The sequence below is a fragment of the Nannobrachium achirus genome (genome assembly GCF_963921795.1).
Source record: "Nannobrachium achirus genome assembly, chromosome: 21".
Taxonomy (NCBI): domain Eukaryota; kingdom Metazoa; phylum Chordata; class Actinopteri; order Myctophiformes; family Myctophidae; genus Nannobrachium; species Nannobrachium achirus.
The window spans coordinates 38422786-38441177 of NC_137828.1; the positions used below are offsets into that span (position 1 = coordinate 38422786).

General features: G+C 43.9%; 1 protein-coding gene across 3 annotated transcripts in view; it reads right to left on the bottom strand.

The window, feature by feature from the left end:
- The window catches only part of kiaa1217 (KIAA1217 ortholog), a 182318-nt gene extending 164334 nt beyond the window's left edge, over nt 1-17984 (bottom strand). For all 3 annotated transcript variants that reach the window (XM_080752225.1, XM_080752224.1, XM_080752223.1), the window contains exon 1: nt 17850-17984. The gene's annotated coding sequence lies outside the window, so the exon portion shown is untranslated. The remainder of the gene's footprint in view (nt 1-17849) is intronic.
- Nucleotides 17985-18392: the final 408 nt, after the last annotated feature.

Genomic DNA, 18392 nt, shown 5'->3' on the forward strand with positions numbered 1-18392 from the left:
CGCCCGCTAATACGGGCATGGCCTGTATCAGACTCTCGTTCAGGGGATGAGAGGGGCATGGACGAGGAGAAACATTTTGAAATAATGAGAATGTCTGCCAGTCGTTTTGACGACCTTCTCGTCCTTCTGCGTCGTGTCGCGCCGCTCATTGAGCATGCACCGACACGGGTCGCAAAGCAAAAACAAAAGCTAAAATGTACAGTAGCCTCGCGTCACCAGGCTTTCCAATGTACAGTAGCTGGGGGGGGGGGGGGGGGGGGGGGGTCCAACCGACCAATCACGTTTGCCGTTTCACCGAACCTGATTTCGGCGAGTGACAACATCTTGTTGTGCAAATTTCAGAACTATTGTTCGGAGAAAAAGCATTCCAGAACTTTCGAGGAATTACATTTTATAGTTGAAAAGGACCTTTTGACCGAAAACGGCGGTTTCGGTCAAAGTATGGACAGGCCTTAACAGTGAAGAGTTCTTTTGTCTAATTTTGAATCAGATGTGCAGACTACAGAGAATGCCTCTCCCATTGGATGTTTATCTAAAGAATAGTCCTAGCAGAGGAAAGAAATACATTGACTCTGAAAGACAAACACACAAGACCAGACAAGGTGATACAAACACATGGGTAGTCATGCTCAAAGTCCTTTCTTCTCGCTCAGTGGCCTGATTGTTATCTGTTTGGACTGAGGGATGAGATGACGCACAACCAAACATTTCTGAACACAGTAGGGCTCTGAAATCTCATGACTCATGACTCTAATGAGTGTCTAATGAGTCATGCGCCGAACTTGACGCTGGTATCTTTTCACTTAAATCCATCCTTATAGTTACCTATACCAGGTTTCTCAAAGTGGGTGCCGTGACGCAAGTCCTAAGGTGCGTCAGAATACTTATACTAGTTATACTATGTAACTTTTTTTATAAAACAAATCTTAAAGTTGTCCTAACTATTAAATCTCCAAAGTTTTAGAACACCCACTCCGTTAATTTCAGCCCCTAAAGCCTTCTGTAAATATGTTTTCTATGATCCTGGCCGGGGTCCGGATTTCGCGGCAAAATTACGTCATCTGCATCATCTGTATACGTTGTGTATACGTTGGCCAATCACATCGCGGATCATACACACATGATACACTACCGGCCAATCACAGCGTGTCTGGCCGTCTCTTCAGGAAGTAGCCACCCTCAGCTACAGTGTTTACGATGGTGAAGGATTCTTGCCTCTTACTCTCCAAATCCTGGCCAGACAATTACGTTCTACCCCTCTACGGATTCGTATCGGTCGCGGTGATTTGCGGCCCCACTCCAGTGGTCCGCGGCGACACCGGGCGAAAAACGTCCAAAAAACGTCCGAAAAAAGCAATACCGCTACTGACCACTAGTTTAACAACTTACACAGTATAGCTTTAATAGGTGGAATTGATCAATATCACTTCAGCTTAACCACTTATGCTTAGTAAAACAGACTGTTGCACTGTAGTTGCGAACATGTACAACCTAACAGTACAACAAGCCTCTTCACCAAAAATCTACAAGCGCCACAACAGAGCTTGTACACAGTGGATTGGCTATTTTTGGTGAATGTTCCCCCCGGAATAGGGATGCTGGGGTTCAAGTGGTTAAACGACGAAGTATAAAAGTTATTTAATGGAAACATATTCTCTCAAGTTTCCCTCGTGACTTACTGTATCTATAGGGGGAAAGATGTACACATTACATTAAATGTAAGGGACTGTAAAGTAACAATGTAATTCAGGGGTGCCGTGGATGAAAACGTTATTTACAGGGGTGCCCTGGGCCAAAGGATGTGGGAGAACCACTGATTTATATGCATATGTGTCACATTTCATAGTGGCTATAGCCTATGCTATTGCTACCCAGGCTTCATCACTCTACTTCCCTTTTGTCCGTACAGAGCTTGTTGAGAAAGCCTTCTCCTACTCTGCCCCCTCAACCTGGTACAGCAGAAACACGCTACAGCAAGAACTGAATGAGTCTGCCCAGCTTCATTCGTCTTGTCTCCCTCTCATCTCTGTCCTGTCTGTTTGTAACGTTCTGTGATCGTTGCTGTTGCATATGACCAAAATGACACCTCAGGTCCACCTGTATGAATAACGGTTAAATACAAAATAATTAAAATATAGCTCAGCGGGCACTCAATTAAGGTGCAAAATGACAAAGGTGAGTTGCCATGTGCAGCTGCAAAAACATAGACTAACTGTCACTGCTGCCATGGCAACCATACCAGGAAACGGCATAGTTCCTTTCTTCTGTTTTCTTTTTTCATCTGACTGGACAAACGGACGTTATTATGGTCGATTCATGCCGTCTATTTCATCTGCTCCTGTGGCAGGAACACACTATATTTGGCACTAGGCTATGGTATTGTTTCTTCAAAGAATAGTATCACTTAAAGGGGAGAACCACCCATTTTCAACATTGAACTATGTCATTAAGATGACAGAAAAAAAAAAAATCTGAGTTGCCTAGAACTGGAGGATTGATTGTGGGGTTTGGCTTGCAAAGTACACTTTGATGACCAAAGTGCATAAGTCCAACTCCAAAATAGTTGATTGTTGAAAATGGGTGGTTCTCCCCTTTAAAGAAGTGGTGCCATAGTTTTGTACTTTTTCTGGTTTTCATGTGTCTAGGAGGTTTAGTTGACAGTATTTCATTAGACCCCCTGGTGTGGTTGTTATAAGCAATTATGTATTCCCTTTGCATTTTGGATTTCTTCCTCGAGGCTGACACCTTGTGGGCCAAAAGTGAAAAACACAGATAGAGTGACATCACTCTATCTGGGGATAATCATCCCCTCCCCTTTTACCATTCACCCAACACTGTGGGTGTGGCTAACTTCAGCTGGGTTACCACCCACCATGACAACCAGGCATACTTAATGAACTGGTAGGTGTGGCCACATAAAAAAACTAATTTTAACTCTTTCTGTACACTTTTTTGGAAGAAATCTTCCTCTTAGTATAATCATAATACCTGATAATCATGTTTTAGGGGGTAAATCATGGCACTTCACGTTTAAGTTATTACCTTGTACTGTGTATATTATATGCTTACAAACATTGGGGGGTTTGCAGCATCCATTCTGCTCAAAGGAGAGTGACATGGACAGACCCTTTACTGCTTGACTCAAAGAGGGGAGTAAAGAGTAAAAAAAAAAAAGAACGCCTCGTCATTACAGATGCTGCATTTGTCATCTACATCAAAGTAGAGATGTCTGGATGGGACCCGTCTGTGAACCTGTCTCTCCCAAATCCCCCCTTGGCAGATCGCTTGAGTAAAAACGTGTTTGGGATGTTGCACAGTGTACCGTCTGTGGTGTAAAGTGAGGGTACACGTTTTCCATTCCTAAACCTGCCATTCCTACGCACCCTAACCTTAACCAGAGTAAAACTAACGCTGGTGAATGCTCTAAGTATAGTTACTTAAGTACAGTACTTAAGTACAATTTTGAGGTATTTGTACTTTACTGGAGTATTTATATACTCCAGTAAATATATATACTTTTACTTCTACTCCACTACATCTCAGAGGCAAATATTGTACTTTTACTCCACTACAATTATTTGAAAACTTTAGTTAGTTACTATTTTGTTTATTATTACAATACATTAACATTCGCCACATCAACCCTATACACTTTCCCATTTCAAAATAGCTGACCTACAAGCTTACAATGCGTCGCGATGCGACGCATTGTGAGCTTGTAGATCTGCTATTTTCAAAGGTTTTGTACACATTTTATACAGGAAAACTTGTGAAATGGGACATTGTGCACAATGAGTACTTTCTACTTTTGTACTTTAAGTATATTTTGATACCAATACTTTTTTACTTTTACTCAAGTACAATTGTAAGACGCAGAAAAACAGGTTGTGGTGAATGGCACGTGCATTCGTTAAGGAAAGCATTTTGTACACTTTAAACTTTAAAGGAGGGATTTAAGAGCCATGAGTGACTGCAACTAATGTAATCCTTTCTCTTGGCTCTGGTGTCAAAGAAATGGGTGAGCTGTCGCTGCATCTTCCACTCAAACTCATTACCCACAGCGATCTGCTCCTTTAAATCTTTTGGTCTGTGAATGTCCTATTTGTAGGATGAAGAACCCCATCTGTGTTAAACAAGCATAGACGCGTGTGCGCAAAGTGCGCCAAACAGCTTCTTTACAATGTTTCCCAGAGTCAGCCAGATGCCAAATGTTGCGCCACCCCCTTTTGCCCTGCCATCTGCCAAAGGCCATTCGGCGGAATCTCTGAAATACCAGCATCTCACAGTCCATTGACAGAAACACATTTCAGCTTCAGTTCACTAACACATTGGCTGTGAACCATGTGTTGCACACTTTGCTTGCCACTGATCCAGATACTGTGTACACACACACACACATTACCAATTCATGTAAACACAATTCTGCTTGCAGAAGTAGACATGTATACACACGCATGCTCGCACGCACGCACGCACACACACACGCAGACTCGCACTTTGCCCTCTTGCAATTTGAATTCTAGCATCAAGCTATCATTAGAGCATTAATGCACAGACATGTGGAGACAGTGGTGAAAAGCAACAGATTCTGATAGCAATCAGTGACGCTTCACAGGAAGCTGGAGTCGGTGTTTTCTCGGCATTCATGTACAGACAACTCTCTGTTATTAAAAACCACTGCTGAAATGCACGCCGAGGACAAGAAACAACAAACTCCTCCCACACAAGGGGGTGAGTAAAGCCTTGGTGAGTAAAGGCGAATGCAGACAGGCTTATGAATCTTTCTTTGCTCTCCTGTTGACTCACCCCATCACTCAAACTATAGGTGAGGTCATCCCGCCGCGGCGTACCATGACTTTGACCCCAAATTGGACCCAGAGAAGAGAACACACCCTGGAATGCTGGGATCAAAGCCTTCACCTTGCTAGACCAAAACTGAAACATTTACACATAGTCTGTGTCCGACATAAGAAGTCTGAGAGTTTAGGAGATAGCAGAGGGTTGATAAGAGAGAGAGGGAAGGAGAAAGAGGGAAGGAGAAAGAGAGAGTCTGGGTTATCAGTGGCTCTAAGCCTTTCCAGGGCCCCAGACCTGCCATGATATTTATGTTATTTAATGTCTGCTCTCGACCCCCTCCCTCCCTCCTTTCCCCTCCCTTTGTTCTCATGAAGAGCTTACGCTAAAACAAATTTTAGACACTTCTGCACATCTGTAAACCAGTGATGTGACTAAAGTTGATTCTTATTCTGATGTTCCACATAAGACAGATGCTGGAATTCCAACTAGAATTCACAATTCAGCTACATCTTGAAGGATTAATGTGAAATACTAAACTAATAAAATATAGAAGAATTCAGCTACATCTTGAAGAAATAATGTGAAATACTAAACTAATAAAATATAGAAGAATTCAGCTACATCTTGAAGAAATAATGTGAAATACTAAACTAATAAAATATAGAAGAATTCAGCTACATCTTGAAGAAATAATGTAAAATACAAAATACATTTAGAATATAGAAATAATAACTTTAAGAAATTAAAAGTTAAAGGAACTGTAATTGATATATTTTTGCTTAAAATAAGTATTACATAGCTCTTTATTCAGATTCAGTAATCAGTAAATCATAATTCATATACATCATAATTGTTATATATATTCTGCTATATTTAAAATAGCCTTATGCCTAAACTTCTTTGCCTTTTTTACTGATTTGAAAAACATTTTAAAATACTTCAAATAGCCGGGCGTTTGGTAAAGCAAAAGAGGTATAAGAGGTAAGGCATGGACGAAAATAGAGCCCACATTGTGTTTGATGAACTTCGATCACTGACTGACAGGGTTCTCCCTGTCTCTTCAGTTCTTTAGTAAAAAAACAAAAAACATTTTCAGTTCATCATCCAATCAGGAGAGAGAACTCATACAGGATAGAGGTTAAAACAAGTGAAATAGGAAGTGATGGAACACAAGCGGATACACACACTGATCTTTGTTTGTTGCTCTCTAGACCAAACTGCAATTTGTATTTTCTATTTATTAAAGAGCTTTGTTACAGAATAGCAATGTTTGGTGTCAGGATATAGAGCTTAAAGTTTTCAACCCCCAGAAATATCACTCACAAACATAAATCTTAATAGAGAAACATTAAACGAAACATTCACTCAATTCATCTGGAACCAAGCATCGGTTTTAAGAACACCGTATATTTAGACTGGCTGAAAATGTCAGACAGAATCTGGGATGGTGAAGGCATAATTAAGAGTGGCCTTAACACTGTACAAATGTCACCTGTCACACACACACTGATCCTCTGACAGCGCTGTGACATGGCAGCCTCTTCATGACCTTCTGCTCTTCCCTTTCAGTTTGTGGTCATGTGTCGGGAGATAGAGAGAGGCCGGGGCAAAACCCTGACATTTGCACCTCAGCCGGCTCGGTTTTCATACAATGGCTTAAGTGGACTGACAACAATGCGAGCTAACCTCGATATCCCTGGGGCGGAGTGGTGTTTAACCACATGAACCCCAGCGTCCCTATTCTGGCACCAAAGCAAATGCTGATCTGCAAGTTCACAACACATGACAACGCGAAGTATGGTGAGATTGTAGATCGGCTACTTTCAGCAAAGAGCTTTGGTGTAGAGGGAAAGTGTGTCAACAACTGGACCTGAAGTCCAGTTGTTGCATTGGAATTTTGTGACAAACACAAATTATTACCGTATACAGTACAAATACACAAAAGGTGGATGTGAATTTATTTAAAACATTTTACTAGGAGCCCTTTCCCAATTTCCCAATATAGACACAAATTCTATACCATAACAAAAATATATTTTAACAACTTTCCTGGCATCCCTATTTTGATCATGTCATTATAAGCGAAAAGCAGACCTTCAGCTCAGTTGCGATGCGCTTTGAGCTTGTAGATCTGTTATTTTATCTATGAATACAGCCGGTGTGCATTGAGATTTTGACTTACCCATTGAAAACTACCAGAGATTCTGAATTGACAAAACCACTGCTGTATGACTGCATTGGTCTTGCTCTGTGCACCAAAAAGCACATTTTCCTTGACTTTGCACAAGGTAGGAAACGTGCAATCAATCACAATTGGGTGTTATATCAAAGGGATGTGAGCAATCAACACTGTGTGCACGCACAGTTTTCGCGACAGGCTTCGTAAGATGAGGACAAGGTGCTGAAAAACAACTGATTCTGATCTGAAATGAACATACAGTACAACCACAAACATGCATGCACATGTCATGCATACAGTACATGCACAAAAGTCTGCAAACGCACACGCACGTTTGAAAAAGCTTCATAATACAGAGTGATGCGGTGTGGTGAGGTAGTGGTGGAGTCTTTCAATAGCTCTGCGAACAAGTTCCAGCGCTGTCAGTAGGTTTAAGCATGATCATGATAATCTACCTGGGCATGGTTGTGGAGATGAGCTACCGCGTTTTCAATGGATGAAAGGGTTAGTGGAGAAAAAGAAATCTGCACGTCATACTACGTATATAGCGTAACACGGTAGAACACAACACTGGTCATTTGTGTTTTGAGGTGGAGGTCAGTTCATTCAGACTGGAAAATCCTTTCTCATTAAAATGACGCTGCAGCTAACATTTCAAAGACATTGTGAAGACTTAATCTAATGCTTCATCAAGCAATGCCGTTTTGACCCTTGGTACGGAAGGTTTAGAGAGCAGCAGCCAGCCCTGTGAGGAGGCAGGCTATATAGTATAGTCCTCTATTTATGTAAAGAAGTGAAGAGACTGGAAGTGATGCAGACTAGAACATCTGGTTTCCAGTACAAACCTGCCCCTCATAACCCATAACCTGCCTTTACAGCAGGGAGGGGTAGACACACAGATCCACGCACGCACGCACACACACACGGTCACACGCGCACGCACGCACGCACGCACGCACGCACGCACGCACGCACGCACGCACGCACGCACGCACGCACGCACGCACGCACGCACGCACGCACGCACGCACACACACACACACACACACACACACACACACACACACACACACACACACACACACACACACACACACACACACAAACACACACACACACACACACACACACACACAGACACACACACACACTAGGGGTGTGAAAGAATATTCTTTATTCGAATATTCGTTCGAATGTTAACAATAAAAGAATATTCGAAAGTAAAATCTTGAGCTTCGAATTAATTTATATTTAATTAAAAAAAATCTACCGCACTTCTCGCGAGATTCTGGGCGCATGGAACGTTAAAAGGTCCCTGGTCTCGCAAGGCAGAAGTCTCCATTAGCTGCTGCAAAAGTGGGCTGATCTACAAGTCCACAATGCGTCGCTGATCCAATACGCTGTGGGCTTGTACATTAAGGGTGCCTATTTAGCAACACCGTCATACGGCGAAGAATAAACCTCCAGCTGCTTAACTTTCCATTCACACTGTCACTGCATGGCCGTCGTCCGCTCCGCGCAGGGGAGGGGAGCTCTCTCCATTCCGACGGTGGAGAGATGCACTCGCCTTGCAGTGCTTTTAAACTTGATTCAGAATGATTAACGAGTCTATCTGAAACGGGCGACGCATTTGGTAGTGACGGGAAGCCGGACAACGAGACTTCTCCACCGAAAAACACAAAGCATGGATTTCTTCTCTCACGAGTTATTCTCCCCGCACGCAGCCACGGTAAAACTCCCTCCGTCACACTCTTGTAGAAGTTGTAGACTACCTAATTTGGTTCAAACCAAAACATACTCCATTGGTGTGATTATAATTGCTCGTTTCATGTCGTGGCTGTTCCAACTCCATCACAGGCTGCTGCTGTGAGTGTGACGCTTCGCAACGACGATGCTATGCTGGCAGCTGCGTGCACACAGACATCAAACGGGGCTTGAGCCCCTGCCCTTTTAAGAGAGAATTGTCCGCCAAAATGCCCTTTTAGAAATGTCAGCCCCTGCCTCTCTTAACATTCTTTGCACGGCACGTCCCTGACCAACGCGGACCTGGCTGCACGACCGCGACTGTCTCTACAGTTTACAGTTTAGGCATTTTAGCAGATGCTTTTAATCCAAAGCGATTTACAATAAGCAGATAACACATCACAATAATAAACACGTTAATATGCCAGTACACCAACAGCAATATAACAATGCAAATAAAATAAATAATTAAAGAAAAAGGTTTCTTAAAAAAAAAAGAAAAAAAAAAAGATTAGAATAAACAGCTTCGAATTGCGAATGCTTCGAATTATTCGATATTTTCGAATATTCGAATTTATTCGAATCAACGGTGGATTTTCGGCCGAATATTCGAATGCTATTTTTGGCACATTTTCACAGCCCTAACACACACACACACATGCACACACACACATGCACACACGCACGCACAGCAAAAAGGATCCAGACCTGTAGATTTCAGATTTCCCAGCATGCCCAGCTCACATTCCTGACCTCCTTCTGTCACCCTCTCATTTGACTCAGCCAACCCCACAACCCCCCCCCCCCTCCCCCCACCTCCACCTCAGCCCCCTCATCCCAACCCCAAACTCCCACCACCTCTTGTTTTTGAGTCACAAACCCTATCCCTCACACGGAATTGGAATCGTTTTCTCACAGACAAACATGCTGATTGACAGGAAACCGTGCCACAGACAAACAGTGTGTCTGTGTGCACGGCAAGCCAGCCTGTCAATCAGACTTTTAAACTTACCTGAGTTAATTGTATATGCAACGGGGCACAAATTCCTCATGTCTCTAAACAGCCATGGCTATTCAGCGCTGCCTGCCAGAACTGTGAGATGACTGTGACCTTAACAATACCGTAGGCGGGGTAACTCCGGACCCCTGCGGAGTTGGGAATGTGGTTAGAGGGCCAAAGGGGAGTGATAAGAGCTGTCCCAATTCATTTCAATTCAAGTGGGCTTTAATGACATGGGAAACATATGTCTGCCAAAGCAATTGTCGTCTCTTTCCTACAATGACAAAGTCTGGAAAGAGGAGCTGCTGGTACTGACAGCAACATTCAAACAGGGAGAGATCAATGCAAGTTTAAGATAGTTTAAGATAGTCTTCGCTCAAAGCTGGAATGTAAAACACAGCTCTGTTTACACTTTTATTTAAATTCCTATTCATATTCAATATTCATTTGTACATTTTGATTGTTTTGTTCCACTTTTGCTTTGGCCATGTAAACAGATGTTTTTTCCAACATGCCAATAAAGCTCCATTGAATTGAAAATTGAATTGAATTAATGCACGCTCAACATAGCTCTGTATATTCCTAGTTTACATATTACGAAATGATGTATATTCCTAGTTTACATATTACGAAATGATGTGTTGTGAGAGTCAACTTCATCAGGGTGCCAGAGTCAACTTCATCAGGGTGCCTGAGACCTTTCACCTCCACCTCCTAGTCTAATCTCTGTCACACAGACCCAAGGATGTTGGACAAATCAAAACTCATTCTGAGATACTGTTGGTTTAGTAGCTAGCCAATCCAGGACATCGCCAATCCGCCCTATTCCACTGGACGGCTCCAAGCAGATCAGCAGATATACAAGGACATAATCCACACACACCAATACGTATACCGTCATTACTAATGCCAGTTACACACACAACAACGCAGAAACTGAAACAGAACACAAAAGAGAAATCCCCCTAATCCCCCTGTGTATTGAATGTACTTGCACAGATAAGCATGTAAATGTAAATACAAAGCAGCAGCGGAAGATGAGCAGAATGGGTGTAAAAACTGGAGAAAGCAGAAAATGTGTACTAGTCCACAGAAAAGGCAACACATTTTGACAATGAGTGACAACAATGACAATTGAATGCAAATGTCAGTGTTTCGATACACCCTTAACATGTGACTGATTGTCGTCAAACACTCGTTCCAAAACAGTTACAAAACCACCCTCTTAGCACGCACATCTGGCTTATAACTTAACACTGCGTTAAGCAAGCGGGCGCCAGTTCGTGATGCATTAGTCTCGGTACTTACTTTGCACGCCTCCCTGGTGTTGCGCTGAGACTTTGGGCGGGCTGAGTCTGCTCTTCTGGGGCGGGACCACCTCCCCGCTCGGACCCTGCAGGTTCGCACCTGAGCCCGCCTGACCGTGGGTGGCGCTCGTCGTCAGAGTCTCAGGCTGTGGCTTGCTCGCCGCTGCTTTCTCCTGTGGAAGCGGCACAGTGGCGGGCGCCAAGGCCTTCTGTTTGGCCACGACGCCGTCGCTGCCAGCCCTCATCAGCTTCTCGCCCACGCTCACCACCCGCGCTCTACTCCCGTTCGCCGCGCCGCCAGGGCATTCCTTCCTCAGGGCCAGCTTGGACACTGGCCCTGTTGTGGACGCGGGCCGGGCCAGTCTGGACGCTTTGGACATGCTGGGGGTTGTGACAGTCTGCGGATCCACAGAGAAGACACTCCACACATACACACTTTCAATCTCTCTCTCTAAGTCACAGCCTGACTGCAGCCGGGGTTCCTCGGGTAATCCAGGGTCCTCTTGGCTCCTGGTGAGAACACTGTGTGTGAGAGAGAGAAAGTCCCTACTGCTCAGCGAGTTGTGACTGGTGCAGGTAGGGCTGAGAGGGCCAGGTGGGAGGGTACTTTTGGGAAGGCAGAGGAGAGGTGTAGAGTGAGGGCAACGGAGGGGGTGTTAACAGCTCCTTGGAAGGTGTTCTCGTCTCCTGGCGTGGTCTCCTCCTGGGTTCATCCTCCAAAGCAAACACCACAGTGTGTGTGTGAGTGTGTGTGCAGTACCGTGTTTGTATGTGAGTGACTGTGGGTAAATCAGTGGAGTGACAGGTCGTTCTGTGCCAAAGTCAAATAGGCAGTGAGATTTCAGGGAGTCAGCGCATTCCCAGTTTCTAATCCTTCCTTTTCTTCCCTTTCTCTCTCTTTCTCTCCCCCGTCCTTCTTGCGTGTCACGCCGGTCTTCTCCTTTTTAGCTTTCCTTAATACATTCCCATACTCCCGTTTGGCGTTCCGTGCTCCATCACAAAACGTGGGTTGTCAACTTTGAGAGGCTCCTTCTCTCCTCCCTCCCCTCCCTCTCTCTCTCTCCATCCGTTCTACTTCCCCTGTCCGTCTGTCTGTCTGTCCGTCCGTTCTTTCTCCTGTGCCTGGTCTTCTGATTCAGTTTTCAATTCCTTCGTTGTGTTTTCATTTATTTTCTTTGCTGATGCTTAGCGGGTGACCATTCCACAGCGCAGGCAGGGAGGGAGTGAGAGAGAGAGAAACAGAGTGAGAGAGAGAGGGAGAGAGAGGGGGTGGGTGGGTGGGGGGGAGTTGGTGGGAATGAGGTAGAGCGATCAAGGGAGAGAGAGAGACGACAATATAAAAGTGCCAGGGGATTGTTGAGCAGAGGATCCCTGCTCTTCAGGTGCAGCTGTTGAAGCCGTGCGCGTGCGTGTGTGTGTCAGACGAACACCACTTACTGCTCCATTGCGGGCTTCGCATTCATATATTTTTCTATCTCCTCCTTTGTAGTTATGTTTTATCCATTAATTTTCTTCTCTTCTTTCCTTCAGACGAGATCATCTTTACTCCTCTTATGCGATCATGTGACACGATGGCTGCACTAACATAAGCTGCAAAACACATTTGAACTTGTTCTCGCAAGCATGCACGCACTCACATGCACACTCACACGCGCGCACACACTCACACACACACACGCGCACACGCACACGCACACACACACACACACACACACACACACACACACACACACACACACACACACACTCACCCCTTCAATGGTGGAATGTACAGAGCATTAAAAAGAGCGTAAAGAAGGGGAGGATTAACAGCGCACGTCCTTGTGTGTTCTATGTGCGTTTGGGTGTGCATGTGTGCGTGCGTGTGTGTTGTGAGCGTGTGGGTTACAGAAAGCAGTTCCGGCTGAGAGACGCAAAAAATTACAAAGCAGCAGGCAGCAGACTGTAGCTCCAAAAGCTACAAGTTATCACAAACCTTTTCTCCTCGAACAAATGCTCACAGTAAAACATGGAATGTTAGTCTGACTAAGAATGTAACAACCAAGGTCAGGGTAAGTCCAACTGAAAAGAACACATAAATACAACAGAATCCACCACTCACACTCTCAGCTAACTCCTCTGCTGCTGAGTGGAAAACATGCATCCTTTGATGCGGCGCTGGGAGCGAGCCATTGTCCATCCCCACAGTCCGCCCCACTATAACACCATCATCTCCAACAGAGAACAAGTTGTCAAGCATCATCCACACCAGTGTTTCTCAAACGTTTTGGGCTTCAGTATTGCTGAATCCAAGTACCCCCTTTGGTCAACAACAACATTTTGATTAGACAATACTGATATCAAAAGTCCAGTTTTCATGTCAATATGTTAAAAATAAAAGTAAGTACAGTATTTTCTGGACTATAAGGCGCACCTGACTATAAGGCGCACTGTCAATGAATGGTCTATTTTCAAACTGTTTTCATATATAAAGCCCCGTTTTGAATAGGGGATTAATTATTTAGGCTAGAATCGCATTGACAAACACAGCAGAAGTCTATTTCTTTCGTTCTCTGGTCATCCATCGATTATGGTGTCGCGTGAAGAAGAAAAAAAACACAGCTAATAATCTACAAGCCCACAAGTGCAACACGTTGCATCATGCAGCGATCCTTTCTGAACCTTCTGAGCTTGCTCATGGTTCAAACTTATTTGTATTCTATAGCCTATTTTTAATTAAACTGTGTGGGTTTTGATACAAGTCCGGTCTGGAGAACGTGATACGGGGATGCGATGCGCTCGTAATGTTGTGATGAAAGCTGGAATCTTTACCAACTCAAAGATCTGCATCATTAGTTAATAGTTTCTCCTCGTTGCATGATTAAAAGTGTTTTACAGAGCAGCGAGCATCGAGTCTGCATGGTCATCCATCGTTTACAGTGACGCGTGAAAAAAAAGCTAAATCTACAAGCCCACAAGCCACAAGTGCATGGGGGGAGCGCTTCGCTGTTAAGAGCGATATTTCCCCCAACAGGGTTGCATAACGCATGAGCGATCCTTTCTGAACCTTATGTGTTGTTGCATGAAGAATATTTTGTTAAATCCATTTGTAGCGTTCAGGGTGAGAGAGAAGAGACGCACCAAACCGAACTGGGGAGACTGTTTTTTGCAGGTCTTTCAGCCCGTGTGTGTTTTTTGCAGGTCTTTCAGTCCGTGTGTTGCCATGTCTGCTAATTATAAGCGACTCTGGGCTTGATTTCCGTAAAGTTGCTTGTATGTATTGATAGTGGCTGGTTGCGGTTTATTTGTTGTGAGCTTGTAGATTGGCAATTTTCAAGTAGCTGATGCGGCGATGCGTATAGTTTTAAAGTGCTCGTGTGGCTAGATAATATCGCTTTTTGGGGCTTATTTTTGTACACCTGGTTGCTTATTTCTCTCGCAAAATCTGGCAACACTGGTTTTCATGCCGTCACGGCTTGGTGAAAACGAGCGATACCAGTATTTTTGCTGCCGATGAGGGCATGTGAAAACACCCAAAAAACTAAACTCCCGGCAAGTTATGCTAATTATAATTATTTATTTTGCCGGGAAAATTCCGGAACTGCAATGAAAACATGCCATAAGGCGCACCTGACTATAAGGCGCACATAATAGACACTACCGTTGCGTTATGCATCCAACAGATGGAGCTGTGCTAAAGGGAATGTCAATGTCAATGAATGATCCATATATAAGGCGCACTGGACTATAAGGCGCACTGTAGTTTTTTGAGAAAATTAAAGGCTTTTAAGTGCGCCTTATAGTCCGGAAAATAAGGTAGCCTATTGTTTTCTATTCAGTAACAGTTGTTAGTTAGTTGTGCTCTTTAAAGCTTTACAGAGCAGCATTTTCACATACATGTGTCAATGTTTTATCATTAAACATAACAGTAAAATAAATGTTTCCATTTTCCATTTTCTCTCTGCGTACCCCCTGTAGTACCTCTGCGTACCCCTAGGGGTACACGTATCCCCATTTGAGAAACACTGATCCACACAACACACACAGTGTTTAGCAGGGCCTGCTGTATGAGGTTTCCACCCAACAGAGACGATATCCATGTTATCCCTATAGCAGTCTGACTAACCATCGTCAAATAAAAAGGGAACGCCCACTCTGTTTGTTCCTCTTCATTCGATGATGTATCAGAGTCTGCCTTGAGAGATTAGCCCTATAGTGGACAGTAGAACGGAAGCCACAATCATTCCAGCTGACCTCACAGGCAATGATGATGACTCTGTCAGTGACCCCAGTCTACAGCCAGTGACAGAATCATTATTTAAGCGTTGCAGACAGACAGGCACTGTCTGGTCTGGGAGGCTGCATGTGACACGTGGTGCATCAACCCATGTGTGAAATGAACATGCGTTGCACAAAATGCACAGAGATGTAAACATGTGTCAATCGGGTGGCGAAAGACTTGACGCTGCAGGGTTTCCTGCAGGAAAAAGTCTTGACCAGGGGGGCGCGTGCGCCGATTTTTTTTGATAATTAATTAATTAATTCAAGTAATTAATTCACTTAATTTGTAATATTAATTCTTAATTTTGCCCTATAAAAAACACATAAATGTGCCCATGATGACGGAAAACACAACTAAATTAATTCCCTTATTTTAGACTAATTCTTATTTTTGCCCTCAACATAAAAGGAGACGTTGACTCTTGTCTCTTGGCCAGGGGGGACAGATTTTAGGCCAGGGGGCCCCCTTGGCCAATAAAGTGCTGCAGGAAACCCTGCGCTGGAACATTTTCCAGGGTCAAGTCTTTCGCCACCCGATTGACACAATCATTGGACCAAAAGTGAGCAGGACAATTCACACTACATTATGAAAGCTACACATCAGGACTGCACCACTAGCATAATGTTAACCCATTAAAACCCAGATAGCATCTGTGTAACCACTTTAACCATTATTTTATACTTTGTATATAAAGATATACAGTATATGAGTTTGCAAATGTGCTTTTTTAAATTTTATTTCAGAACATTTGTGCAAATATTTGAATTTAAACTGTATTTTTTTAATCTCAAATATTTGCTTTTGGGGGTCGCTGGAACAAAATGTTTTGAGATGGGAGTCAGCAGCCAAATACATAATAATTTGGTGGGTCCTGACATGAAAAAGTTTGAGCACCACTGATATAGCAACATACGTTTTTCTGAAAAAGATTTAGAAGACATTTTGCAGAGTCGGCTTCAGGGTTAAGGGTGATTTAGACTGAAAACAGGCATTGCTGCGCAATGGGAGCTTGTAGATCTGCTATTTCCTGTGCGCGACCAAGTATAATATAAATCAGGCATAGCGGGGAGGGTTCCTCTCCACGTCAGCGCCATACCACTTAGATATCCTCCAAATGAGAGGGATGTTGAAGACTCCCGATATAGAAAAAGCCACATGGATTCTGTATTTTCCATTTGCCACCACAGCTTTCCCACTGTTTTCTTTAAAACAGAACAACACAAGTGTATACTGTAAAGATACAACTGCTATAGTGGGAGTAAAAAAAAAAAAAAGAGTACTTTATGGTTCATTCATAGTTCAAGTTCACTCACACACGTACACACACACACACACACACACACACACACACACACACACACACACACACACACACACACACACACACACACACACACACACACACACACACACACACACAGTCACACACACACACACACACACACACACACACACACACACACAAATACCATGCACAAATTCCATGCAAGAGATTTTCACAATCCCCCCACATAACACGCTTCCCTTCCCCCACCACTGTTTGTGACTATTGTACACTATAAGCCGTCCAAACATGACAACATTCATTTCATTCCTATTAAGTAACATATCCGCACAGGGGAAGTATGTTGACCTATATAGTGTTAAGTGGGTAGGTCTCCACCTAACCTAATAACCTCCTTGGTGCTTGTGGATTTGGCAGGAACTAAAGAGAGGGATAAATATGGAAAGAGAGAGTGAGAGATATTAAATATCCATGAGATTAAATAATACTAGAAGTTACACTCTGCAAAAACTTGCAGTGAGAGCAAATCATGTACACAAAACCTCTGTTGGAGCACAGTGGCTAAGTTCCTATAACCATACCTCATTGTAATACTAAAGCTAATAATGCATAGAAACAAATACACACACGTGTACATTCTGCACACATGCTTCTGTGGAAGAAACAATATCTTAGGTTTCTCAGTATGGCAATTAAAGTAGGTACAGATTAAGTTAAACTCTTCCCCCCTCTCAGTCCCTCCTTCATGCGTGTGTGTGTGTGTGTGTGTGTGTGTGTGTGTGTGTGCGTGCGTGCGTGCGTGTGTGAGTGAGAGTGTGTGTGTGCATGCATGTGTGTGTGTGTGTGTGTGTGTGTGTGTGAGTAAATCAAAACCCTCATACAGTATGTGAATTGGATGGCTCCCAGCACCCCTCAGCTTTCAAGCCATGTGATTGTACAGCAGGCAGACGCACAGCGAACTTCAAAGCCTTTAAATAACACAGTAGTTATGGCAGGATGTAATTTTAGAAACTTTTTTCAATTAAAGTTTTTTTTTGTGTGCACAACGTGATAGATCATAAAGCAACATCCACATATCAAATAGCGAATTCTGATCTGCACGCGTCGTCTGGGCACGACCACCAATTTGCATCTCAAACGGCGCGGCAGCAGAAACGTGCGGTGAAACACTGAGAGACGATTTAGGTGGTTGAAACGGGCACCGAATTAAACGCTTGGGTGGCAAAGTTTAATTCACCACTCTGCCACCCACAGCTGTAGAAAGAAAGAAAACGCACCGCAGCTCTGTGGACGACTGGCGAGTTTCGGCTTCCATCCACCGCATGTGTTTCCATAAGCCGGCAAGCCAACTGTTTAACAATACTGACAGTAAGGCGGGGCACGGGTAACTTGGAGGTTGAAAGGTTTACGCTGTTTGAAAGCTTTACGCTGTGAAGTATTAGAGTATAGAGGTCCGCTCTGGCTACACTGCACCCTTGGTACAGAATAAATCCCTCGTACTGTGGTGTGACTGTTTACAGTCCATGAAGAGTGAGCATTGGCCAGTGGGAGTTACTGATTGACTCAGCGGAGACAACTGGAGTCTGGCCCGTCTTATCATAGTAGGGTCGGCGAGGGTTGTCTGAGTGCCTCTCTGGTATTTCTGTTAATTAACTGGCTGGTTCTCACTGAATGGCCAGTTATTAAAAGCGGGGGCAGGGGTTAGAAACGACTCGCCCACTGAGAGCTGGTCCGCTGCCAAACTGGGTCAAGCTCATGTGACTGTGTAATGAACGGGATGATCTGTCCACTCACAGCCTCCCCCGCAATCAACAAAGAGG